This window comes from Ambystoma mexicanum, chromosome 6q (genome assembly GCF_040938575.1).
Source record: "Ambystoma mexicanum isolate Mex_15411 chromosome 6q, UKY_AmexF1_1, whole genome shotgun sequence".
NCBI classification, from domain to species: domain Eukaryota; kingdom Metazoa; phylum Chordata; class Amphibia; order Caudata; family Ambystomatidae; genus Ambystoma; species Ambystoma mexicanum.
In genome coordinates this window covers 656,162,599-656,190,211 of record NC_090937.1, presented here as the reverse complement: position 1 = coordinate 656,190,211, position 27,613 = coordinate 656,162,599, and the positions used below count along the sequence as shown (strand labels likewise).

The 27,613-nt window shown below is 47.0% G+C and overlaps 1 protein-coding gene across 11 annotated transcripts in view; it reads left to right on the top strand.

Annotated features, from left to right (window-relative positions):
- The window catches only part of BLTP1 (bridge-like lipid transfer protein family member 1), a 2,946,455-nt gene that overhangs the window by 335,553 nt on the left and 2,583,289 nt on the right, over positions 1-27,613 (top strand). The gene's annotated exons all lie outside the window — the stretch shown is intronic.

The following is a 27,613-nucleotide window of genomic DNA, read 5'->3' as shown; positions in this document are numbered from 1 at the left end:
CTTCTGGTTTCTCACAGGTCCCTAAATCCTAAGCAAGGCCTTCTTTGTGATTTTGGATGCACCAATTGCACACCCTGTACCCTTACCCTGTGACCTATATTAGATCATTGAAATGCATTGCAAAATGCTCAGCAAATCCCAGTTGAGGATTAGAAAAAGGGAAATTACTATCTATTACATATGTGAGGATTTGGATTGTTCAAACTCCTCGCACCAGCATGAGCACAGTAAGTGTGCTTTGCATATCTGTTACAGATTTTAAAAAGGTAGCAGGCGCCCCTCTCTTGAAAGAACACAGCATTCTAACCTGTTCTGTGGTTTGTACCCACAGTAAGAGTCCACAGCCATCACTTTTATCTCGCTGTACTTTTCACAAAGGAGGAAAAAAATTCATTTGCATATCAGTCTTTGTCCCGCCTACAAGGGCAGCACAACACCGAAATGCCAGGCATACCTCCTTTGAACAAGAGTACAGCAACCCCATACATGTGTTTCAGCCTTGTTGGGCTTCATAAGTGAGGTGGAGCTGTGCCTCTGAGCACAGTGAGCAAGGGGCCCATGTCTGGGGACCCCCAGGTAACTATTTTTGATTGTTTAAGGGACTTAGGTTTAGTCACCCTAAGTTTCCTAGGGTCATCCAGACGCGGATCCCTTGCTCACTGTGCTCATTGAGGCACAGCTCCACCTCATCTATGAGGCCCAACAAGGCTGAAACACATGTATGGGGTTGCTGTTGCTGCTCTGGTTCAGAAGAGAATTGCCATAGCATTTCGGTGCTGGACTGCCCATGTGGGCGGGTCAAAGACTGATATTTCCCTTCTGTGAAAGGTACAGTTAGCTAAAGTGTGGCTGCGGACTCGCGAGTGGGTACCTTCCCAAAGAACAGGTCATTTAGCCCTGTTTGTTCTCACAGAGGGGCGCCAACAGACTATTTTTTAACTGTTACAGATTTAGGTGGCACCATCCATGAACGTACATCCATACCTGAATCTTCCCGCTCAAGAACAAATCATCACATACTCCAGTCCAAAAACTGTGAGCGCTGCAGCTTGGTTTTTGAAGTCAGAGTCTGATCCAATAAAACTGACAGTGGTGTCTGGACGTATTGTAGGAAGCACACAAAACAAACGCACACTTTTACTTCAGTAGTCGGAAGGGGTTCGTTTTATGGTGCACATGATAACACATTGACCTACTTGCATTTCTAAAAGCATCTATTTAGTTATCTATTATACTTGCTGGATTGTGAGCTATCCTACTGCTAGGCAAGATTGTGTGCAGTATCCTTTGGAAGACTACAGCAACCTTGACCACCTGGCAATAGGAACCCAACCTTTGGTATAAATCTGTACTACACAGGTTGGTAGTGTGGCTACAACAAAGTTTGGGATTCGATAATTCAGAGTCTAACTCTAATATTGCTGAAAATGAGACTTGAGTTAGAGTTCAAAAGATTACACATCCAAGCTGAAACCAACCATCAGGACATCAAGGGAAGTGGAAATGCAACATGCTCTTGAAATGAAGAAATTGTCTCTTGAAAATGTTTCTATCCCAGAGTCTTCTAGGTCTTCCAGTTCAAAGAGACCTTACATGCATAAAGAAGCAGCGAGTATGTCTGATGTGAAACTTGATATTTTGGATTGGTTGGGTGCTTTTGAATATAACTATGGGATTCAGGGTTTCACATGGAATCAGTTGATTCCATGGCTTTTGTCTAGGATCCCTCAGGTTGCAACTAATGCTGTAATGAGGTGGGGTAACTTGAAAGATTGGAGTATGAAAATGTGAAGCTAGCTTTGATGTGAGAAAACTCCTTCCCAGTACCTTAAAAGGTTTAGGACCCTCAAAAAGACTGATGGTAACTCTTGGGCTACCTGGGTGTGTGAATGTTTGAAAAACTTAGATGGTTGGTTTACTCTTCCCTAAGTCACCTGACGTATGAGCATAGACGTAGTATAACGCTCACCTGATTCCCACGGAGGCGCGGGTCTTGGCAGGAAGGTGTCTGTGACTCGAAAAGTGATGTGCAGGACTCGATTGGCTTCTGGGGTCGAACCTCTTCGCACTGTGTGTCGAACTCGAAGAGTGAGATCTCTGCAGGTGAAAGAATATGGGGGTTAATGGCCTGGGTTGTTGAATGTCCCTCTCTCTCTCTCTTCCCAGCTTTTCTGTAGAGCCCCCCCAGGTCAACGTGCTCACCTTAGATAGGTGAATGCTGGGCTCTCCATCTGCGTCTGGTGCAGGGTGCCGTTGCCAGTTCCTTCACTGGTGAAACATTGGCCTCTTGAATTCAGAGGATGGTTACCGTCGTTATCTGCACGAGCGGTGAGTTTCTGGACACCTTTTGTCTTTATAGTCTTTAAATGCATGGCACGTTAATATTGAAGACTCTGTATAATGCTTTTCCCTTATGCATTGCAGGACTCTTGGATTGGAAGATGGAGTGAAGCGCCTGGAAATTCGTAAGTATGGCAAGCGCTCTAACTGTCTCTTTCCTGGCAGCTTAGTTCGTGTTAAAGAGACGCCGGAGTATTCGCAGGCGTTTTATTGCGACGAGCGCGATGGGCGTGAGTAAATACCTGCTTAATGTCTTTTTCTTTTGTCTTTCAGATGTTGGTTTGCAGCGCCGGAGTCAGCAGAATGCTAACTAAACTTTGTCTTCACAGGCGGAGATGCAGAATGAAGAAATCCGGAATTCACGGCGTGCCGGTAAGTATAACAATGCTTTTGTCTTTGCAGGCGAAGGTGCAGCGTGAAGACACGGCCGCTGCCGATGGATCAGGTGAGAAAGCACTGTGCGTAAAGTTTGTCTTGCTAACCTGTTGTTTCTTGTCTTTTGCAGGTGCTGATGTTGACTGGATACAGGAATGGTAAGTATAATTCTTGCAGGTTCAGGATCGAAAGAGGAAAGGCTGGAACAGACTCGGTGATCGTTCTGCTGCAGATGCAGAATAACGCAAAGCACGTTTCATCTATCGGGTGTGGTTTAAATAGCCTTGGAGTGATGAGGCGTCTTCTTCCACGGCCCCGCCTAGGAAAGAAAAGAGTTCTAGTTTCCAGAAGAGTTCCAGTGCTGTATCCAGGGAGTGGAGCTGCCCCACCCAGGTAAGAAAGTAGTTCCTGTTCACAGAGGGCTTCTAAGTGGCTGGTAAGCAAGCAGCATGGTCTGCCGCAGGTAAGTCCACCCAAGCACCCTCACACCAACTATGAGCCCGGCGCTTCCAGTGCCGGGACCTATGGTTTTGATGAGCCTGGTGCCACCAGCGCCAGGACAGGGTCCAAAAGGTCCCAGTAGGGACCGGCTGGTGCCTAGGATTAGGGGCCTGCTTCCAAGGACGTTGGGCTGGTCCTGGCTCCTTGGAAACAGTGATCATGACACGTAGAGGCTCCCTAACGAGGATCTTGCTTCAATTCCCAAATCGATTCTACAGAGGCATTCTACTCAGGGCACGGTGGAATCTGTTACCTACCTGGGAAATTCAACTAAGGAGGTCACAGATTCTGGCGGAAGCAGCCTGTTCTAGGTTCTGTATGGGGAAATTGGAGTTTCTAAGGCATTTGGTCCTCGAGTGTGTATCATTACAGGGTTTAAGAGCAAAGTAGCTGGCGCCCCTGGCTGTAAACTCAATAACGTATAATGAAGATCTGGTATGGAAGCGTTGCCTTGATATGCAGAATACACATGAGAGGTTGGCCCTATAGGGCTTTATTAACAGCCTTAATTTGTAGACTTGGACATATATAACTGCCAGTCTAGGGACTAAACCTTATTTGAGGTCCATGGATTATGTGATAAGAAATGTACTTTATTAATAAGATGATGTCAATAATTCTGTTTCCTTTATTTTAGGTTCTAGTACTTAAGTATTTTAATGTTCTAATTGCTCTATTGTCAGCGGTTGATTATTGTTTAGTGCATTTTATTGGTTTTATTTATGTATGTTTTGATTCATATATTTGTAAAGGTTTAATTTAACCAATTGCAATAAAAAAAATATATTTTATTTTAAATAGATGGTTTGGTTAAGGGTTACATAGTGAACACCCTTGAAGGAATGAGAAATCTATTTTTGTTGGAATCTATTTTTGATGCCTTTTCTGCCTTGCTTAGACAGCACTTGGCTAACTCAAAAGAGATTGATCCCAAGAAGCTAGCAAAAGCTGCTGACTTGTGGGTTGCCAACAGGGCCACTCACAAGGATTCTGGGGCCACTCGCAAAAAGGATGAGGGGAAGCAGCACAAGAAAGATGACAAAGAGAAATCTAAAACTTCCAATCCAAAAGAGGCCCACAAACATAAGAAGGGTAAGCCATTTGGGAAACAAGGTCAGTCTAGTGAAACCTCTGGTGCCAAACCAGAGGGAGGTCAGCAGAAACCCCCATTCCAGAAAACGTTTTGTAAATGTTTTGCATGTGGGCCTACTGACCATATGAAAGGGGATCCCAGATATTAGGGTAAACCTTCAGGTGTCCACACTGCCACCTTAGCCTTCATCCCTGAGGGAGAAGTTCATATGGCAAGTGGAAACTTTCATCAATTGACTGGGGACCCCATTGGAGTCTCAGCCAGTGTTTTTGCTTTTTTTAGTGTCCCTGTGTCTGTGGGAACAGCAGAATTTAGATGTGTATAATTCTATACCAGATAACACAAAAGAATACTACAAGAACAGTGTGCTTGTGAATGGTCAGGAAACCCCTGCCATTAGAGACACTGGGGCCAGCATCACAGTGGTGGATGGAACCTTTCTCAAACCTGAGGATGTTGCTGAGGCACCCAAAAGCCCCACTAAGCTTGCTGGGGGCCCTATCCAGATGGTTCCAATGCTACCAGCTCTCATCCAGTGCAACAATATGACTGTAAGAATACCTGTCAGTGTACAAAGTGAGGTGCCTGGGAGAGGCCTGTTGGGGAATTACTTAAAAACTCTGAGTTGTATCAAGCACCCCCAGGCCTCCCAGTAAAAGGAAGCAGCAGCAGACTAGGAAGGCCAGAGAGCTCACCTCGAATGACTCTCAGTGGGTTGCTACAGAAAAACCTTTAACACCCATTCCACAGGAAGAGCCACCTTCTATTTCCTTGCAGAAAGAGACAAAGGGGAAACCCAAGGTCTCAGGAAACAAAAAAGATAGCACTCCTGTGCATCAAACCAGGACATCCCCGAGAGGACTGTCCAAAGTCACACCAGTGACTCCTCCACCAGCTGAGGATGAGTGTGACGTTTAACCAGAAGATGCTGAATCGGCTACTGATGATGCAGAGCTGGCCGAAGACCATCCGGAGTTGCAGACTTTGCTTGCAGAAGGTGCCCCCTGTAGGGCAGACTTCAGCAGAGGACAAAGAGTGTCCTACTCTTGAAGGTCTTTGCCAACAGGCAGCTTCCCAGGTGGAAGGGCAAGAGCCAGGGAAGCACAGGTTGTACTGGGAGAATTGCCTCCTCTACAGTGAACCTATTGAGTCTACCCCAGGGGACTACAGAAGACTTGTAGTGCCTCAGGGGGTGAGACCCCAGTTTCTACAGTTAGCCCATGAGATTCCTTTAGCTGGTCACTTAAGCTCTAAGAAGACCAACGAAAGGATTGTTCTGTATTTCTACTGGCCTAATATGGGGTCTGATGTAGATAAATTCTGTAGAAACTGTCAAACTTGTCAGACATCTGGCAAGAGTGGAGCCAAGAACGTGGCACCTTTGGTGCCTCTCCCAGTGGTGGGAGTCCCTTTTGAGAGGGTAGGAATCAACATTGTTGGTCCCTTAGGCCCTCCCACATCTTCAGGCAACCAATTTATCTTGGTTGTGGTAGACCATGCTACAGGGTACCCTGAAGCCACACCTATGAGGACTGTTAGTGCTCAGGCAGTGGCTAAGGCCCCACTTGGTATTTTTACCAGAGTAGGTTTTCTAAAGAGGTTATCTCAGACAGGGGGACCAATTTTATGTCCCACTACATGCAAGTCATGTGAAAAAACTGTGGCGTGACCTACACGTTCTCAACAGCCTACCATCCCCAAACCAATGGGTTGGTAGAGAGGTTTAACAGGACAATGAAGAGCATGCTAGGTGCTTTGGAAGAACCACTCAGAAGAAAGTGGGACCTACTACTGCCATGCCTTTGCTTATAGAGAAGTCCCTCAAGAAGGGGTTGGATTCAGTCCCTTTGAACATCTCTATTGTCATCCAGTTAGATGCCCCTTGGCCCTAATTAAGGAGGGGTTGGAGAGTGCTCCTTCCCCCAAGCCAGTGAGAGTCACCGACTATGTGCTTGGTCTCCGGAGGAGAATGACACACATGATGACAGAAGCAGCAGATAGCTTGAAAGCAGGTCAGTCTCTGGTGAAGCATTGACATGACCAGAAGGCCAGCATGGTGGAGTTTACTCAAGACCTGCTAGTTCTAGTTATGGGACCTACAAGACAGAGGTCCTTACAGGGCAAATGGATTGGGCCCTTCAAGGTTGTGGGAAAACATGGGGAGGTCAATTATTTGGTGGACTTGGGCAATCCTAAGGAGGCTCCCAGGGTCTTTCACACCAACCACCTAACGGCCTATGACTCTAGACCAGAACTGGGAGCTTTGCTCAGGAGCAGGAGGAAAGTGAACCTCTACCTGACCTCAGGGGACATCCGTTAGATGGGAAGATAGGAGTTGATCTCTCTTCTGATCTGACACTGGAACAAGATCTGACACTGGAACAACAGGAGGAGTGCAAAGCTCTGTTAAATCAGTTTGCCCCTCTGTTTTCACCATCACCAGGCTTGACCCCTTGGGGCCATCATGAGATTCTCACTGGTAACTGTTTACCTGTCAAAAGCAGGGATTACTGGCCACCATGGAGTACAGGCAAGATTGCTGCCTGAGCTACTAGCTCCGTCCCTAGCCCTGGGAAAATGTGCAGAATTTTTGAGGAGATTGGTATCCACCTAGTTCCAATGGTCAACTGAGCTGTGATAAGAGGCTTGTGGGTGCCCCTCCCACATCTGCATTGCATGCGGCACCTGGGAACAAGTTGGCCTCATACTTTCTGGTCTGCTGGGGCAGTACAACTGGGACCCGCACCGCTGAGGTTGCGGACCGGCTGAAACCAAGAAAAATACCCCGCTGCAGGCAAGGAGACCCAAACGTAGGAGCTGCCCCTCCCCCGCCATCCGCGCTGCAGGCCACAGAGGGAACGTGTCTGCCGGCTGCAACCTGGACCCGAAAGCAGTGTTTGGAGGGGAGCTGTGCGGAGCATATTGCAGCGCTCGGGTGCTACCCCTGATATGCCCTGTCGAGCTGGAGGAGCATCGGTGACACCAGCAGCAGCGGCGGGTGATCCGCCCCCTCGGATGAGTCTCTCCTGGCCCGGGCAGTCACAGGAGCGATCCCGAGAAGCAGCCCACTAGGATGCCATGCGTGGGGAGATACCAGCGAGGAGCCCTCTACGACGGGGAGGTCTCGGCGGGCCCCCCCCCCCCCTCCTCAGCAGCGCCATGCACAGAGAAGAAACTACTTGCGGCTGCTGAGCTCCCTGCCTTGAGGAGAGATGGTGGGGAGCCGTCCCGTGAGTACAGTGGCACACTAAAGGTGCTCCGTTCAGTGTCCCAAATTCTTGAAGGGATTCACAGAGGCTGAACCTCGGCAATACTGTGCCTGCTGCCATCAGTGAGTCTCTCCCGGCCCAGGCCGTCGTGGGAGCGTGCCCAGGGCATTACATAAGAGGAAACTATTAGAAACTGCATGGAAAGGTGAGAGACTGTTGGGGACTGCACATACCCCCCAGAGAGATCAATCCTAGTGCCTTTGGGGTCCCTATAACACACATGGGATGACAGGCCCGTGTGACTGTGGATATTTATGGGGTGGCCCCAGGGCCCCTGCGTTGTGATATACTGCTGGACAAGGAGGGCCGTGCGCCGGGAGGAAGGACAAACAGGGGACAGGGAACGCGACAGCATGGGACCCTCCGGACAGAGAAGAGTCGTACAGTAAGCGGGGGTGTGTGGAGAGGTGGACTTCAACACCCAGGGGTGAAACGGGAAGGCCTAACAAAGGGGCAGGCAGCGACTGGAAGAGGGGGTGAGTGGACTGCCAGTCTCGAGCCCTTGATCCACGAGGAATCAACCAGACCCTGCGCGTTGCAGGGCGAGAGGTGCTGGGCAGCTCGAAAGGTACAGCAAAGGTGGGATCAGGCTGTACACCTATAGGAGGCAAGATCCCCTGTTGAAACACATAGCCACACCAGGAGTGGCTGACCACTTGGCAGGATCCTCCCACAACACCCATATTGTGCCTCTCCCAACCAAGAGGGGAAGTTGATTTTTCAGTGGACCTTGGGAAAAGAACATCAGTAGGATCATACCCCGGCTATGTTCATAGTGCAGGTGAGGTCCTGCCTACCCGGGGGGGGGAGGGGGGCTGGCCACACTGGGAACCTCTGGCGACCCCCAGCAACAGATCCATCACCCGCACCCCCCTGCCAACACCTCTGGAGGTTGTCCTCCGACCCACCGGAAACAGGCTACAAAGTACAGACACTCATAGTGGAGACAAGGAGTAGATGGGGACCCACCCCTGAGGAATAGACACAGCGGGGTATAGCAGGCTGCCGCATAGTCATTTCCAGCCGCTTTGGGGCAGTCCTCTCCCCTCTTGGGCGGCAAACCCCACCACCTACAATCACTCACCTGGGCCCTGGGGATCTGACTCGCACCCCAGTGGGACTGAGCTGCAAACATCTAGCGGGCAGAGCTGCGCCGGGTATAGGGCCCTATGAGCTGGAAAAGAGGCCCAGCAAGGTATCAGTTCCAGGCAGAAGGCACGGAGATGGAAGCCACCCCCACCCCGAGGCCGCGTCGGACCTGGGCACCATGCAAAACAACATCCAAATGATCCTAGAAGATAAGGAGGATGAGAACGGACATGGGGACTAAACTGGCCGATCTCACGGCTAAGGTTTTCACACTGGAAGATCGAATGGACGGTGTTGAGAACGAGACGTCCACTGAACTCCTGGAAACACAGATGGAGGCAAGATTCATGGAGGTGCAGCGCCGGGAGGTGCAGCTCTGGCTCAAGGTGGATGATATGGGAAATCGTGAGTGGAGAAACAACGTGCCCTTCTTCGGCCTGGTGGAAACAGAAGGAGAGACCCTGCTGGGTCTGGAAGGCAAGGTGCAGGACATAATGCAGATTGTCCTTGGAGCAGATGCTGGAGAAGGGGTCATGATAGATGGTCCATTGGGCGGGGCCGGGGGGGTGCGAGGCCCTCGATCAGTGCTGGCACGGCTACACTATTACAGAGACAAGGCCAGGATTCTGGAGAAGGCGAAGAACTTTCGGGAGATACAGTATGGAGATTCCAGAGTGGCCATCTTCCAGGATCTTTCGGCCCGTACGCTGCTGACGAGGATAAAATGTGGGGTCCTCAGCAAATGGCTACAGGAAAAGGGGGTCAGAGACCATTGGGGATACCCATTTTATTTGGCTTTTGAATGGCAGGGGGAGAGGCATCATCTTGTGGTATAGGAGGACATCCAGAGAGTCACAGAGTACCTGGTTGGCGGCCGTGCGGGCCCCTCAGAGGAGCGGGCAGAGGGTGACCTGGATCCCACTCGGGGTGCTAGGGCCCGAATTCGGCTAGGGGGAACATATGGTGAAAGGGGCCCAGAAATCTAAAAAAACTAAACCCCCCCGCCGCCTTCAGGGGGCATTTAAAGTGAAACGAGTCTGCCTTGCAAGTGACCTACACATTTATGTGCCCTCTGCTGACCCTAGCGGAACCCTGAGGGTTGCACATTTGAATGCTTTGCCCAGGCAAATTGTCACAGTTGGCTTGTTCGTTTTTTGTGTCAGTGCCGACACCGCTGGGGCTGATGATGCACTGTTTGTAAGGTTGTGCCTGCTGTTGTTGGGGGATGGGCCGAAACGTTTTTTCTGCTGTTGTTCTAGGAAATGGTTGCGGGGGGGAAGAGTTTGGGGGCCCCTATGCAGGACCTTTGAGACACACTGAACGCAAAGGTTCAGCTTCACGGTGAGGGAGCGGGATCCTTGTTAGACAAATAACCCGGAGCATGGGACGAGCCCCTAATGGTTCGTCAAACAATCCCAGTAATCCTGGGAGATGGAGACGGACGCCTCAAATGGTAGGGAGGGCAGGGAGGGAAGTAAGAGGGGAGAGGGAGGGGTGGGGGTTGTGGAAAGGGGGGGTTCGCTCTGGGAATGACAAGTGGGGGGTTAGACGGGTAAAGCCATGGATCTTCAGTTTACAGAAGGCCCTGAGCCAATTAGGACACATGGAAGCTTTTGAGGACAGGGTAAGCAACGATAATGGTTGAAGGATGTGGTTGGATATGCTCAATGTAAAGAGTCTGAATTCACAAAATAAAAGGTCCCTTACTAGCAACATGTCCCGCAAACAGAAATGAATGGTCCTTTTTCTGCAAGAAACACACTATAGACAAGTGGCGGAATCGACAATAAAAGGGAAGGAAATCGGGAGGAACTTTTGGGCTTCCCATAAATCCTCTAAAAAGGAAGGGGTGGGCATACCCCCGGGCAAATCATTACATCTCACGGATGTCGAGACCAAGAGGGGTTTCTGGGGAGGTTATTGGGGATTAAGGGTACGTGCAAGGGTTCGCAGATCACTTTGGCCACCCTCTACACACCCAGTATGGGCCAGATAAAGTTCCTGCGCCGGGTGTTCAAGGTAATGGATGAGTGGGTGGAGGGAGCCATCCTGGGTGGGGTCGTCAACCTTATAGCTGACCCTCAACTAGACTTGTGGTCGGAAAGGGAACAGGGGGGAAAGAGGTTAAGAAAGATAACCTGGCCATGAGGGACCTCTTGCAGCAATATTACTGGGTTGACGTGTGGCGTAAATCATGGCCAGGCCCAGGGGGGTTACATTTTCTTCTCCCCCCACACCATACACATACAAGAATCAACCTTTTACTAAAATCGGAGGAGGGTCGGGGCGAGATTGGGGTGCCGAGTGTGGAGGCTGCCACCTGGTCGGACCATGAGCTGCTGGTGGTGGACTGGCTATTGCCAAGGGCCATTAGGAATTATAGGTGGCGTTGCAGTGACACCATATTGAGGGAGCAAAAACAAACAGGTGATGGCTGGAAGGTTTAGAATGAATCTTAACCACTGGCATTGTTTTGGGCAACCCTCCAGACCCATCGATCTTCGCCTGCTAAGCCATTACAGAAAGGGAAAGACCATATACAAATCAGGCTTGGTCCCACCCCAAAAGGGCAGTCCACCGCAAACTGCTAGGTCACATCCCTTCTGCATGAGACCACAAGCATCCCCAAACATGTTTCGGCCTTGTTGGGCCTCATCAGTGAGGAGTAGCCTGGGCCTCTAGGCCCAGCAGGCACGGGACCCACGCCTGGGTGTTAGGCAGAAACCTGTGCAGTTCCCTTAGGGACCACTGCAAAAGATTTAAGACTACAGGTGTTGGCAGTAAACCCACTTGGTAGCAGTCTGCACCACCCAGATTTACCTGGTAGCTGTGGCTGAGCAGTCAGACTTCCCTCAAGAAGAGTTAGGCAGTATGCAAAGTATACTCAATAGGCACTCAGATACAATAATACAAGCAAACACTGACCAGAGCTTTGGTATCAAAGTATATAATTATTTATGTAAAAACACACAGTTGAAACACTACAGCACTCTTATTGTAAAATATTCTAAACACAGTTACTATTGTGATATATACACCCCTTTTTCCCTATCAGATAAATCACAGTAAAACACCACTTATTTTCATACAGAGGTGAGCGCTTAACTAGATTGCACTCTAATAGGTTTGTGAGAAAGGGAGGGAAAAAGACAGAATATGAAGAGGTACACCACTCTGATTCAGGAACACTGTTAGCAAGGCAGAGAGCAAAAAGTCACTGGTGAGCCAAAGCCCAAAGGCTGGGCCCACTCTTAGAGGGAGCAGCGCACAAATGCGCCCAAGATCACACAGTTACACTAGGCTTAGAAAGTCTTGCAGAGGGTTCAAAAAGAGTTTAGAGAGGCTTAGAAAGGTTTAGCCAGGGTGTCCCAAGCTAACCCAGGTTCGAAAGCCGGGGGCTAAATCTACCCCGTACAGTCGGTAGCAAGGGAAGCCAGGCGGGACACGGTACCTTAAGTGGGAAGGATCCTCCAGAGGTGGCAGTTGTTCCTGGTAGTGGGTGCAAGTTGCGTCTTCGTCCAGGGGGAGAGAAGATCTCAACTTGGAGGAAAGATGAAGGTCCTCGCACTACCAGGGAAGAAACCAGCCGCAGAGTTTTCCGGTTAAAGGTGGTACCTTGGTTTCCCGGTCGTGGTAAAACGTGGTATCCCGGTTGCCAGGGTGCTTGGCACGGGCAAGGCGGCCATGAGGTACGTCGGGAAAGCGAAAAGACTGTGAAACTGGTTATCCCCACCAGTCAAAGGAAGAAGACTCTCCGGCGGGAGATCTCCTCTGTCGTTGGGAAAAGTGGTGAGGCAGTCCAGCAGGGCTCCACCGGTGGTGGTGTCGTGGCAGGTCGGCTCAGCTTCTCCCTCGTCGGATTCTTAGGTCCTGTGGCGACTTCTGAAGTTCCAGTCCCCAAAGCCCTGCTTTTATGCAGCAAACCCCCATTCACTCGGCCTAGCTGTCACTCAAACATGCTAAGTGGTGAGCCGGCCGGCTCACCACTTGGGCCAATCAGGACGGAGTGCGACTTGAGTTGCCTAGACAACTCAGTCCAGGGTGCCTAAATTCCCCTCCACCCCTCCTAAGTACCCCAGACAGAGTGGCACCACTTTGGAGGGCTTCTGTGGAGAAGCCCGCCAAAATGTGGAACAAAGGGTTCGACTTGGGTTGGAGTCACAGACGAGAACACAAACGCCATTTTAGAATCAAGTTTTGGCAAAAAATACCAACCGGAGAATTAATATTAATTAAATAAACCAGCGGTATGTTCGAGGCTACCGTAAATAATTATATAAAGATAGTAGCCTAAAACAATGGGAAATCCCATAGGAAAATATTTGCGGTTGATTATAAAAAGTAGTATCCACTGCCACCAGCCAAAACTCGATGGGGGGGGGGACGGAGACGTGCCCCCTCAACTAACAGACCTTGGGGCAATCGAATTGCCCCAGCCAATACGTCCACAATATGATGGTTGGTACTGGTTCTGTTCAGAATTTAAGACCAGTAAAGTCAATGGCGACTTTACATGCCCTGGGAGACAGTAGTCAGTCCCAGGGTATGGAGTCTATACTGGGGGGTCACTAAGACACCCCTGTGTCACTGCACTGAGGGTGCTGTGTAACACACATCACAAAAACACATGAAACCCTATGGAGTAAAAGACCCCATAGCCCATTAAGCACTTCTAGATTCAAAGAAACACACTCAAATCATGCCCAAGAGTGAGGGTTAAAGAGTCTCACTCTTGGCAGGAATAAAAAATAAACCCCAAAAATCCAGCGAAGCTGCTGGGGGACTCACTAGGTTAGGAAATTCAGCCTAAACAGAGAATTCTCCCTAACACTGGGCATACCCGTCCCATTCGGGGTGACAAAGCAAAAACAAAGAGGTGATGGCTGGAAGGTTTAGAATGAATCTTAACCACTGTCATTGCTCTGGGCAACCCTCCAAACGATTGTTTTTCGCCTACCAAGAGAAGGTATTTAAACCTTTTGGGAAATCTAAGAGACTTCCCTGTGCCACTGCGCTGAATGTGCTGTGTGTCAAAATGTAAAGATGATGCCTATGGAGTTGGTCAGACTCCAAAGTCAAAAGAAACAGAGTTCAAATCACAGAAGAATTCACGAGTGTGTGGAAAAAAGGTCACTCTCTTCAGGTTAGAAATTAAAAGTCCGAAGGTCCAGCAAAAGAGCTGGGGCTCTCTAAGGTAGAAGGGAATGAGCACATTTCTGTGAATTCTCCCCAACACCTACAATACATTAAAGATGTATCCATCTGCATTAGCGACTGTGACAAAGACCCATGCCTCGTGATAATGGCAGCAGGATGGTCTTGAGATACCCAAACGTGACAGTGGCACTTTAAGAGCTCTAGATCAGAGGTCGCCAAATGGTCGATCGTGAGCTACTGGTAGCTCGCCTGAGCCTCTTCAGTCGCCCGCGCTGGAGAGTCTGAAAAATGAACACTATCTGAATCACAATTGTTTTCTGGTGTGATTTGCTGTGTTCAGGATCTGAACACTAGTCGTCCCGCTTGCAGGCGAGGAGCTTGACTGCTGTGCCACGTGGAGCTGCTTTTGAATGTGATGACAGATGTCAGTATCACATTCTGTTTCTGCAGCCATCTGTAGTACCACAGATGGCCTTGTGCGCCCCCACGACACGGAGAAGTCCGAGGGGCTGGGGCAGGTTCAGTGTGAGTCAGCTATCCCTACTTCGATTCCATTTGTGACAATTGTTGATCAGTGTTTCTAAAGTGGAGTGACATTTTCCTCCAAAGTTTAATATTTTTTTTTTAAACACAAGGTATATTTTCGACGAATTGAGTCTTTGCTGAATCTGGCAAAAGTGTGCCCTTCACTTTAAACGTGTATATTCTAATTTGCAGTTAACTGCAGTAACATGTTTCTATGCTTTTCTCTCATGTATTACAATTGCGGGCCTCTAACAACCTGAACTAGCGCATGACCTGCCTAAAAAGTGTCCTACGAGCCGCAGATATTCACCTCCCAAAAATGTGCAAGGCGTCAGGCGGAGACACTCGAGCAACTTCTTCAGCTAATGTCGAGGGGCACTCCTTTAGCGAGCGAAGCATTTTTTCAGAACGCACCCAGTCAAAGACTGCTTAGCCCTAATACTTCCCACAGCCAGTATTCCCTTCAGTGCTCTTTTTGCTGATCCAATTTTCACACGTTTGAAAATACGCATTAATATTAGGGGTTCTGGGATGGCGGCTGCCTCTGCATGAATTTTGAATTGGAATACATAAGACTGGCACCATTTTTGGTGGGAGTCAGATGCATCCGTGGAGAGAAAGCAAGCCACAGGGGGCGAGCTGCAGAGCAAAGAAAGAGGACTCGCCATTTGCTGCTCAGCCCTGTTTAATTAGCATTCCTTACTATTTGGCAGCTTATTTCTTTAATCAAACAAGAGTAGGCATTTTAACACTGCCCAAAACAAGCATTGCCAAATCCAGTGGTTTTCTATAAGGAGCTAGTATGAATTTTGGGGGCGGGGGGATCCCCCCATAGGATACAAAGGCTTCCTGTCTACATATGACCATTTGCAAAGCGTTTTTTGTTCTGCCATTGCCCAGCGGTCCCAATACCTCTACCTCATGATGGGGGCTGCCTTATCGATATCCTTAATTGGAGGCCACAGCGCCCCTTTCAATTTAAGAGCAAAATTTCCCCTCTGCGCCATTTTGATCATTTCTGAACTGAGTGAAAATGGTAAGAATAAAACCCCGGCAAATCCACTGTAACGTTTCACGTTTCCACTATGTTTTGCAAAAAGTGTTTCGAGCACCAGTAAATGTCACATTGCAGGCAGCATTACCATGGATTCCTGTTGCGTAGTGTCACCCATGAACCCACAGTTTAATTCCCTAAAAACTGCTGTCAGCACAACAGAAGCATTTATTTGTGATTAACCAGTTTGACAAGTTTATAACATCTTTATAACCTGTGCGAAAACACAGGGGTCCACAAATAACAGAGTATGTGTAGTGTCTGACAGAAAAAACATTTCAAAGAAAACTAGTGCACGCAAGTAGCATTTTTCAGTTTGGAAATGACTTTTGTTTTGTTTTTTTATGGAAGTGTGAAATGCACATTTGGAAAAAATAGTGTGCCCAGCATGTAGAAAGCCTGCATAAAACGCAAAGGGGCACAAAATTTACAGGATATTTGTGTGGTAGTCCAACAAATATCTGTCTTTTTATGAGACGGCTACTAATAAATAATAATGCAACAAAGAGGTTTTTGAAGTACTTAATATAATCGTGAAGGCATATGTTATTCCATCTATTTAAAGAGGGGAAAATATCGGGCCAGAAAAATATTGGTAAACATTCCGTAGTTTATAAACATCCCCACCCCGATATCGCCCGCTAGTAGCTCTCCACTGTTGGCCTCCACTACAAGTAGCTCTAGCTAACGTAAAGGTTGGAGACCCCTGCTCTAGATAGTCTCCCCTCATTGACCATAAGGATAATGCCACCCTCTTCCATGCAAAGAAATGTGACAAGTAAGTGGGCCCCTTTTAGAGAATCAAGTTGCTGTGGTCGTGCAGAGCCGACATGTTGCTCTCCTCACATGGGTGCAGAAACAGCTCTTAAAGCTGCAATGAGAGGTGCATGAGCTAGACGGAAGAATCCTAGAGGTAGCCAACTAGCCCCAAGCCCCACCTCTTAAATAAATAAATAAATAAATAAATAAATAAAGCCACCATCTGTGGAGGGACCTACCAGCAAATGAATATACAAGCAACCTAAAAGAAAGAGGGTAGGCACTGCAAGATGGCGTACGTAGTTCTGATGCTGCAGTCCTAACCTTCCAGCCACCCTATACCAAGTCTGCACACCAGAGTCGTCTTACCCCAAAGAGAGTCTGGAAGGGGGCACCAAGACCTTCTAAAACTCCAAGGGGTCAGTCAGTTATTGTGGACATTTAGAGGAAAGAGGGTGGCGTCTACAGCAGGAAGGTGGAGTTTGGAGAGAGCTAGAGTAAGGGGTGTGGAAAGAGCTGGAGGGAGTTTGGTGAAGGAGATCGAAGAGGTGTGGTGCAGGAAGATCGGAGGGGGAGACAGCTGTGATGGCGATTGGTGAGGGTAGGGAGATGGAGGTTACATTTACATTTACATTGGAGGCGAGGGAGAACGAAAAAGGAGAGTGGTTAACAGAATCCAAGGAGTAGGTGAAATGGTTTGCATGTTAAGATATAAAGGAAGAGGCTGAAGATTTGTTGTTGGAGAATGTAGAACATTGGTTCGAAAATTCGGTTGGAGAAGAGATACAGGGAGTACTAAGGAGGAGACAATGGTAGAGCAAGGTGGTGAAGTAGGAATGTACTAAGGAGATGTTGGAGAGGAGTTATAACAAATTGTGAAGGAGGACGAGTATGGGTTAGGAAGAAAAAAAAGGTGGTAGTGAAGCAGAGTGACTTGGTTGTTATTGGAGGAGTTGAATACGAGAGACGTTGGCTGGAGAAGACATTGAGGTGGTTTTGGTGATGACAATCACTAAAGAGTATTGAAAGGGGGAGGTTGAGGCTCAGATGAGCAAAGGCAAAGCAGACCTTGACAGAGGAGCAGGAAGTAGGAAGAGACAAACAGTTGTTGGTGAAAAAGAGAGTGCTTAAAGGGGGAGTTTGTATGGGAATTTATATTATGTAGTTAGTTGGAGGAGATAATTAGGAGGCTGAGGAGAAGAGTGTTACAGACGTAGGTAAGGACCTACAAGGTTTGGAATGGGAGAACTAATAAGAGGAGTTTGTTTGGGAATTTGAGGAGGAGAGCGCCATATTTTCAGAGGAAGTGGCTGATGAAGAGTTAGATATTGGAAGGCATAAGGGAAAAGGTTGATCTGGAGGTGGAGGGTGCTTGAGATGGAGGACATGAAGATTAGTAGGTTAAAGGAGCTAGAAAAAAAAGCCTGTTAAATGAAAACAGAGAAAGATGGTGGGAGGGTGGGGTCTCAAGATTAGTATAGAAGATTAAGGCATTGTGGAATGCCAGCTACTCGGACAGTGTCGATGTAAGAGCACCCCACTGGCTACAGGCAGACATTGGAGGTGGGAAAATCCAGTTGCAGAGCTGTGAGGAGGGAGCTGATCATAGAAAAGGTTACTGGTGATGGATTGTAGGCACTCATTTCAGAATTGAAGCCCTGCATCGTGTAAACCGAATCACATCTTAAATGGGTAAAGCGGCTTCTGTATAAAGAAATCACTGTTTAGCTAATGAGGTGAAAAGGCCTGTGTTTTGTGTGCTCATGCAAACCACCTGCTCTTGTAAGAATCTGCTGAATTGAGAGGCCAGTGTTCGATTCACTGCTCATCTGGAGAGTCTCTGTTTAGAGGACATGCTATCTTAGGAACGTAGGCTCTGTTCAAGGAGATGGGCAAGGTTTGTTTACCTTAACAGGATATTTGCTAAAGGAGATATCACAGCATGCCCTGCCCTGTTACAAACTGGAGCGTCTGACATGATCAGACTTTCTGATGTATGTGCACATTCTTAGTTAACAGCAAATATCTATGCATTTAGCTAAACACTTGTTAGACACAAAAGTGATGTAACCTACGACGCTCATTTGGGACTGTGTGCCCATAATTCTGACTATATCTGCAGCTGCGCCTGCTTAATAAACAAGAACTTTTCGAAAGTGGTGCACCGGTTTGCGTGTCGAGTGCTTCCATCCTTTCCAATTGCAGGCATCGGGTGAGAGGTCTACGGCCAGAGATTACCTGGCATATTTAATAGCCTAGCGCTATATCGCCGGTGTCAGAAAAATGCAGCAATGTGCCTAAGACAAGCCAGTGGCAGCAGTGATATTTTTTACAATTTTTTAAATACATTTTACTTGTGCAGTTTTGCATTTACTGCAAATGGCTACTAAAGGTGGCTAGCACCCTAAGATGGCTGTGCCAGGAGTTTTTTTGCTCGTTCTTTGGACATTTTCAAAGTAACCAAAAAAGCCATTATATAAAAAGATATAAGGATACAAAGTATCCTAACTGCACTGCACTGTAAAATGATGTGTGCAATTGTAACAATACAAGAAATTCACACAGAGCAACATAGTCTCTGAGTACTGATAGTCTTAGGGACTAATCCTTTTTCCCCATAAGATTGAGTAAATAGGCAAGGGAGGTAACATATAAGACTTTACTTGCCTCCAAAAACTTAGGACAGTTTTCAAAACGAGCAAAAATAAAGGGTGCCCCATAGAAGTCTATGGGAGGAAAGCAGCAAAAAGAAAATCTTTCCTAACAGCCCGAGGAGCAATATATGCCATTAAAAATGGCTGGTAGTCTGGGGCTATGTAGGCTATTGTATGTGCCTGTGGTTCACTGGCTTCTCGGTGGGTAAATTTGAGTCTCAGCTCTCAGAAGTGCCCTAGTATGGTGGTACAAGGCACTAGAAGCCCTTTGACCCTCCTGTTCCACACCCCCATCCTCCGCCTCCAATAATGTCAAACTGGTCACTGGGCCAGTGCCCACTTTCTGCATTTTGGTAGGCCTTGGGCCATGCCCTGGCCAATGTTGCCACTGGCCATTTTTAGGGGGTCTCCATTATGGCCCACAGAGAGTGTGAAGTCCTGCGAACCCCAAGAGGGTCATATTGTAAGCTTTCTGGTGTTGCCCAAGCCAAGGGAGGTTAAGGAGGGCCCCAAGCTGTCCTCAAATATCCCAAGGGCTAGCCAGCAACAGGATCTGCAGGATTCCACAAAGGTTTGAGCCACTGGGATGTGATCTGCGTCCATAAGGAAGACCTCCATGCAGTCAACCGGGTTGATTTGGCCTCTGGCGGGCTGTAAGCCATGCCTATTGCCTACTTTCTATGGCTTGGTAGGGCCTGTGTGATACAGTGGTTAGTGGCCACCATGGTTCATTTGGAGACATCCAGGGCATCGCCAAAGGGTTTGCCCCAGCCATTAGCCATGGTGTAAGCCAAGGCTAGTGCCCCCTTCAGAGGGAGAGCACTAGCCATAGGTACAGACCATATCTACTTTTAGTTGTGTTGCATGGTCCCAGGGCAGGGTCAAAAGCCTGAACAAATTTGTTTGGTGGTTAGGCCTGTCGTGTGAGTTAGAGGGGCATGGAGCAGCGCCAGAGGGCATGGCCGCAAATATTGAGATTTACCAATAAAAATAATCGTTTAAGCAGAGTTATATTTAAGTCTCCCTTCTAAAACAACAGGCAAATTCAGTGAGAAATACTAGTAAAGGGACATTTTGGTTGCAGCCCAAAACAAAACCCCAACCATTTTCTAGGTATGATTTCTAATGAAACATTGACTGTGCCAACCCAATAGTGAAAAAAATTGTAACTCTGCAACTGCCATGCCATACTCATCATGCCACATATGCCAACAAAATGTACAGGCACAAAGCACATTGTTCATGACTTGAGCAACAAAAAGGAGTAACTCAGTGTTTAATGGAGATTTGCATTTCATGTGAGGGTTAACTAAAATGGAAACATGAACTCCAAAAAATGATTTTGAAGACAAGATTTTACAGTGCAATGACGCAACAAATGACACCATGAGCAGTGTATGGTGATTGCCAAATTTCCATGATTTTACAATGGCAGTAGCACAGTTATGGCTTCATTACAAACCATAACTGGCAAATTGTTGCGGTTTATTTAGCACTGTAGCCATAATGTCCCTTTTACAACATTTTTCATTGAATAAATCAAATTACTGTTCATACTTTTTCAACAAGGATGTTTTTAGAAATATACAAAGGTGAAAGTCTGGGAAGTGCGTGGACTAGAAGGAGCATTGTGAGCAACATGTACACATCATGCATGGATCCTTTGCCTGATCTGCACCTGTTGATGCTAAAATTACATTTTTGTAAACCAATTGCCATTCTGTTCCAGGTAAGTAACATTTGCCTTACACTGCCCCAGGTGCCACCTTAGTAGTCTCTGCCCTAGGTATGGGATTACGGCTAGGAAATTGGTGTCTAGCAAGCTCTAGTTGAATAGTCGAGTTTTTTGGGCATTTTTGAATGTCAGCAAGTCAGGTCGGAGTTCATATGTCTATTGAGGTAGAGTTCCAGATTTCAGGGGTCAGTACACAGGAGGTCCCTCTGAGTCTTCTCTTCATTGGGCAGTTGGTTTGGTGAACGGAGGCTAGCACAGGGGCAACGTATTGGTCTTGGAAGCAAGACCACGCAGAGCAACAGAGGTTTGAATCCCAGATCCGCGCTTAGGAACCCACCTAAGGTATTAAGCGCGTTATAAAAAAAACAATAAAATTAAATAAAACCGTTAGGTTCGAGAACTTGAAGCACTATTGTAGGTTGGTTCACAGGAATGGGTGTCCGTTCTTGGGAACTATATGGTGGATGGTGAACATGACCGTAAGTGAGAATCAGCTGTTGGTGGGGAGACCATTGAGGGCATGTAGAGCCTGAACTATATGTTGCTTGGGCAGAGGTGCATTGAAGCTTGTTGACTGGCTGCCTGCCTGATTTAGGCAGAGAGTATGCCGACTAAGTAGAGACCATTCACATAGTACAGGTATGAGATGATTTTGGCCATTACTGCAGCCACTTTTGGGGTGGGGGGGTCAAGAATGGGAAATGTTTCAGAGGGGGTAGAACCATGATTAACCACAGCATTGATTGATGGGACTTATTGAGACAGAGTACATGGAGACTCTTACTTTCTTTACTGGGCCAGGGGGATATCTCGGGGGCAACGCGTTTGTATTGGAAGCAAGACAACACAGGTTGAATCCTGGTTCTGCGCTTAGCGACTCACTTCCGGGCCCAGATAAGATGGCCATGTCAATGGACAGAGGGCCAAGGTGATGTTTTCCTATAGTAGGATTCCAGTTTTGCTTGAGTTGAGGTGAATGTGATTTTGCACCTGGTTGGGAGGATTTGTGTCTTGGGGCTTTGCTGATCTTGAACATGATTTGGACATCATCCAAATAATTGTAGTCGTCCCATCAAAAATAGCACATTAACATGGCTAGCAGGCATAGTTAAAGGCATGGTGGCAGATTCTGAAGTTTCAGATTTGTGATTTTAGAATTGAGTGGTCGATCATGTCAAAACCTCTTGACCATTCCAACTGGATTAGAACTGCTGCACCCCTTCAGAGTCTGCCTGATTCTTCAGGTAGTCCCAAATGAAGAAAGGAACAGTTTACAACCCACTGCAGAGTCTGAAGTCTGGTTGAGTTCTGTCCAGAAGGTCGTTTTTCTCAATATTTTGGAAAAGTGGAAAGTAGCTTGGTCAGCAAGATTGGTGTGACAGGACATTGATCGTGCAATTGGAGATGTCTGTTATTTGGTTCTGAGGAATCCAGAAAGGGTTTGAGCCAGTTCTTGCCTAAAAAGATCTTAAACTCGGGCCATGGCCCCAGAAGAGAATGAAGATATTAAGTTGTTGGCCATGTCTTGTTCCAAGATCATTGAGGGGATTTCGTTCAAGAGATTCAATGAGCAATGTTTTGCAGGAGTTCCTTTTTCTTGGTGGTGCTGAACAATTCCTGGAAGTCCAAGAGTGATAGCTGCTTAAAGAAGGTGAAAAGTCTGTGATTAGAGAAGCAATCGCATATAATATATGTTAAGTAAAAACAGGAGATAGGGCATTTGGGTCTGAACAGAAGGAAGGAATGATCACTAAGGGCAACTAAACTCAGGGCTTTACAACTGCAGGACTCTAGCGTGGTGCTATTTCATTTATAATTTTATCTGTTTAACATTTGTCTGAGATACTCTTATAGCGATTCTCTTACTATAATAGTTATATACTATTTAATTTATTTTAAATATGTTGGCAAGTATGTCCCGAAGCAGCTGTTGGGTCTGCATGCTAGACTTGTAAAAGAATGCCTCTCAGTTGATGTCATGAAGCAGATTGGCCCTCTGCTCCTACGCCAATAATATCATGTTTGTGTATAGCGATTCGCGCCAGAGTCATCCAGCTTCCAAGCACTGTACAATTTTAAGGGTACCCCATGTGTTTTACTTCAAAAGGATGAAGGGTTGAGTAAGTTCTGCTGGAATCAAACTAGCCAAGTGCAGAATTGCCCATGGACAAGGGAAGCACTTAAGCAGTTATACGCCCTATGGAAGTTATTAAACCTTCCTTCCTTGTTAAGGAAGTCCTAGAGAGGGTGTACAGATATGGGCTTAAAGTACATGAAAACAAGATGTTAAGAGAAAATTCCTCCTTTAAGCTTACTTTACTTTAAGAAAAAGAAGCTCCACACAATAAACCCCGTTTTACTTTTCCTCTCCAACAAGGTGAAATCAAGAAAGTGTGAACATGGAATGTATTATAACAAAGTGGGAAGACAATTGTTAGGGAGAATTCTCAGAAATGTGCTTATTCCCTTTTACCTTGGAGACCCCCAGCATGTTTTGCTGGACTTTAGGACTTTTCATTTCTAACTTGGAGAGAGTGACACCTTTTTCCCACTCATTTATTTTTCTGTGATTTAAACTCTGTGTTGCTTTTGACTTTGGAGTCTGACAAACTCCATAGGCATCATCTTTACATTGTGTCACACAGCACCTTCAGTGCAGTGACACATGGAAGTCTCTTAGATTTCCCAAAGGTTTAAATAACTTCTCTTGGTGAAACTACTGTTTCCAAGAGCAGTGAAGTGAAATTGACTTTACTTACATTTTGTAATTTTCTGGACCCAGCACACACTATCTTACACTAGGGTGCTGGAGGGGTTACTTAGTATCTCCTTTGTCCAGTTACTTATGTAACATTTTTATGTTAACCTTTCTACAATTAATGGCTGGTGGCAGTGGTGCACTTTTTCCTACCACAAGCTGCAATTGCCGCTGCAGTAAAGCACCCATGGGTTCCCATTTTGTCAAAATGTCCCCGGCCTTCTTTTTCAGTCATTTCTTGTTGGAAAGAGATTGACTCTGCGTGCCAAACCAGGTTTGGTCCCTTTGTTCGTTTTGCCTTTGGCGGGATTCACTGGTGAACCCGCCTCTGACTCCAGCATGTCTGGCAGGGGCAGGAAGTCAGGGAGGTGCCCGAAAGTCACTGTGCCTAATCCTCTTGGTTTCAGGAATGCACCCAAATTTGACTGGCCCGGCAGGCTGTCCTCAGAGGACAGCCACCCCGCTGTGTGAGTGACAGCTAGGCTGCGAATGAATGGGAGAAACCTGCATAAAAGGCTAGGTTTTTGGCTTGGAAGGCAGAGTCGACCACTGGACGAAGTAATCTGAAGAAGAAATTGGAAGAGACGCCTTCTGCAACTCCTGGACCGTTGGTTTGCCCGGCGAAGCCCTGCTGCTGTGCTGAAGCTCCGAATTTGCCTCGACTAGAGAAGCCCTGCAACAGACAAATTCTCCCCTTGGGTTGTTGGGACCAATCAACCCCAAAGCGAGCTCGCCTGGACATCCTCTCGGAGCTGGCTGTACTTCCATTGCTGCTGCAGGAACCGATTGCCAGGGAGAGGAACACCAGATGGAGTGCATCATTTTTAAGTCAGACCCAAGCTCCAGGAAGATCCTCCGGACTCCCATGAAGCAGGACTGACCTAGCCTGAGCCACCTCAAGAGTGCTTGACCCCAGATGCGAGGAAAGTCCATTATAAGAACTGCAGTGGTGCTATTTGCAGGAGACGCGAGTAGCTGAAACCACGAAGTGCTGCTGATCTGAAGTTTGCCCATAGCTGGCGCCGACTTTCCATTCGTAGTGCAGTAGTCCCCAGACGTCCTCCCTCTTGTCCTCACGACGGAGGCCCAGGAACACAAGATCTGCAGACCTACACAGGAACAGAAGCCAGCTGGATCCAGTTTTCTTCAAACTAAAGGTACTGTAAAACTAAGGGGACTTACCTCTTATTGTGTAGTCTTACTAGCTCTCAGTTGAGACTTGTCTTGACCCTTGCAGAGTTGCTTGCAGCTTTGCCCCCTCACAAGCCTCTCAGCTTGTGGCCCTTCAGTGATTTCCTTTCTGAAAACATTTCTTTTTATTTTATTGTATATGGTTACAAAGTATAACCTTTTACAAACGCACAAAATATTCACTGGCATACAAAATATTTAAGCTGAAATTAAAATCAACTACTTAAAAAAAATTAGAAGCAAATCCAAAAGAAATAAAACAATATTTGAACAGTATTTGAAGGAAAAAAACAAACAAAAAAAAGAGGGAAAAGAGGGGAAATAGAAGAAACTTCAGCAGGAAATCAAATAAACCACGCTTTGATACTACTAGGGGGCAAGGATTTTCTTTTTTCTCTCCAGATCCCCAAACAGACATTTGCATAGATTTTACAGTTCTAACTTACAGTCCTCCACCATCTTAACTACAGCGATCGTCTTTTGTTGGGATTGACCATCAATCAGGCTTTCCCAAAAATGGTTGTGTACCCAATGCGTTGATTCAAAAATGAACCTGCTGAAGAACTGGTGTCTGGAGTTTCTCGTGCCCTCACACTCCATCATCAGATGTTTGATTGATTTATTTTCTGGCTCAGCACCAGACTGACACAGATTCAAAGCTAAGGCCCCATTCCTCTTCTCGCTAGGATTTCCCCAGTGTGTAGTATGTTTAATCTTAGTCTCAGAAATGTGTCTTGATCCGGTCCATTTCCTCCCATTTCTTTTGCCCTTTGTTGGGTTTTCCTCCAGCAATTTTGAATCTATGTCCGTGCTCCCCGGCCAGGAAGTCTAGCCTACCCAAATGTTGAGAGTTACCTGCCTCCAGATGTTTCCTCATGTTTGCATATAATGAGTGGTCTTGGGTTGTCCTGATACGATGATGCAATACCATTAGTTTCCACCCCGCTTGAGATTTTAGTGATCTAAGACCCAGTTCGAATCTGAAGTTGTCCATGGATAGACTCATTGGTAGACCCAGGGCATGCTTCCATAAGAGACCTTCCCATTTTTGCCAAGACGTGCTCCATAGCTGGGGTTTGGCTTCCAGACCATATAATAGAACAGGGATGACTTTAGCCTGGTAAAACGTGAGGACTGGTATGATTGAGACTTTACCATATTTCCAGAGAATTCTTTTCATCTGGGCTACTAGTGGTTTTATTTTTGCCTCAAGATCTAACTCTACCTTACAAATTGCTGGAGTGGCATACATTTTGTAGCCCAGATAGACCAAGTCCTCCACCCTTGTAATCACCTCCCCCCATTGACCACCTGGGGAAAACAATTGTTTTGTTCTTTTGCCTGAAAGCCAACACCTTTTTGATTTGTTTGGGTTTAAAGAAAGCCCATTTTCCACTGCATAATTGTGAATGCCATTAAGTAGACGTTGCAGGCCGATGGCCGTTTTGTCCAGAACCGCCACATATTCGGCGTAGGCCAGCCAGTGTATTTTCTTTCCATTTAAGGAAGGACCAACGCCGAGGGTGCTAGAAAGTCCCCCATGTCAGATGTATACAAATTGAAAAATAGCAGGGCCCCGAGACACCACTTTCTCACCCCCCAGTTTACTCTCGCGGGTTCTGACAGATGACCCTAAGCATCTAGTCTCACTCTAATGTCGTTTTCCTTATGGAATTCAATGAGCATCGCCAGGAGCCCCTCTGGTATGCCTTTTGCTCTTAATTTCAACCAGAGCCTTCCCCTGTCCACTTGGTCGAAGGCCCTTGAGAAATCAACCCAAGCCACCGTACAGTTGTTCTCCCCCCTTTGCCTGTGTTTTTTCACTCGAGATTTAGTACCATGCCATTCACTGCCGTTGAGAGTCCCCTCCTGAACCCTGTTTGACACTTGGACAGCATTCCAACTTTTTTTTTCCCATGCTTCCAGTTCCCCCAGCAGGATTTTCATAAAAATCTTGCTGTCAATATCCAACAGGGCGATGGGGCGATAGTTTTTCGCTTCCTCACTATCGCCCCCCCTTGAATAGTGGGATAACTGTAGTGGTACGCCCAGATGACAGCAGTTGTTTCTTCGTCAGGATTTCCCTAAAGTGCCAATTAAGCAATTTTGCCCATAGAGCCGGACTACCCTTCAGGGCTTGATAAGTCAAGCCATTCGGCCCTGCCGCTTTCGAGGATGAGGCCTTCATAATAAGATCTTCGATATCCGAGGCATTGAAATCGAGCCGCCATTCAGCCTTAGTGTTGTAATATTTAATCCAATCACTCTTGGGTACCAGATTACAAAGTTGAGGTGCTTTCTCCCCCTCCATCTTGTGCATGGTATCCCAGAACCCCTTTGCGTCCCTCTTGCCCAGAACCTCTAGGATATGCTCCCCATCCTGTTGGAACCTTTTTACATTCTGTGCCACTGACCACTGTTTGCATTTTTTTAGCAATCTTATTTGCACCCCTTGTTCAATTTTGGCAAAAGATTAATCTTTTTTTATGAGCCTCAACCTTCTATTAAGATCTTTTTTCTTTGCCATAGTTTCCTCATCGTAAACGTGCCGGTGGGCTTGTTTGGGCACACCCCCATTAGGCTTTGGGGGACAAGTTTGCCGAATAAATGTAATAAAGCCTGAGGGAGAGCAGTTCTCCTTTTGCACGTCTTCTGATAAGGCTGACAGCCTTTAATTCAGGTAGGCTCCCCCTGCTTTATATTTAAGTAGGCAAACTTTACCTTTCCAGGCTACTAACCTCTGGGGATTACGTGGCAACATTTCTGATGTAATTTCTGGGAAAAAGAGTTCCAACCCGAGATGGTCACTACCACCCCCTTCTTTTATGTTTAGATTTACTTTGTGTTCAAAAAGACCACCAGACAAGAAGAGATAGTCCAATATTGAGGCAGATGTGCCCTGAATCCTAGTCGGATTAGCTGGGATGTCACCTGGCAGACTCCCATTTGACATTTTCAGACCCCAATCATTTAACGACTCAACCCACAGGTGACCATTTTTAATGGTTCTTTTTCCCATTGGTATTCTCTGGTTTCTTAGGAGATCAATACATTGTGTGTTTAAATCTCCCCCCAGGATTATGTCAGCCCCTGGAAATGCTAACTTCATGTCT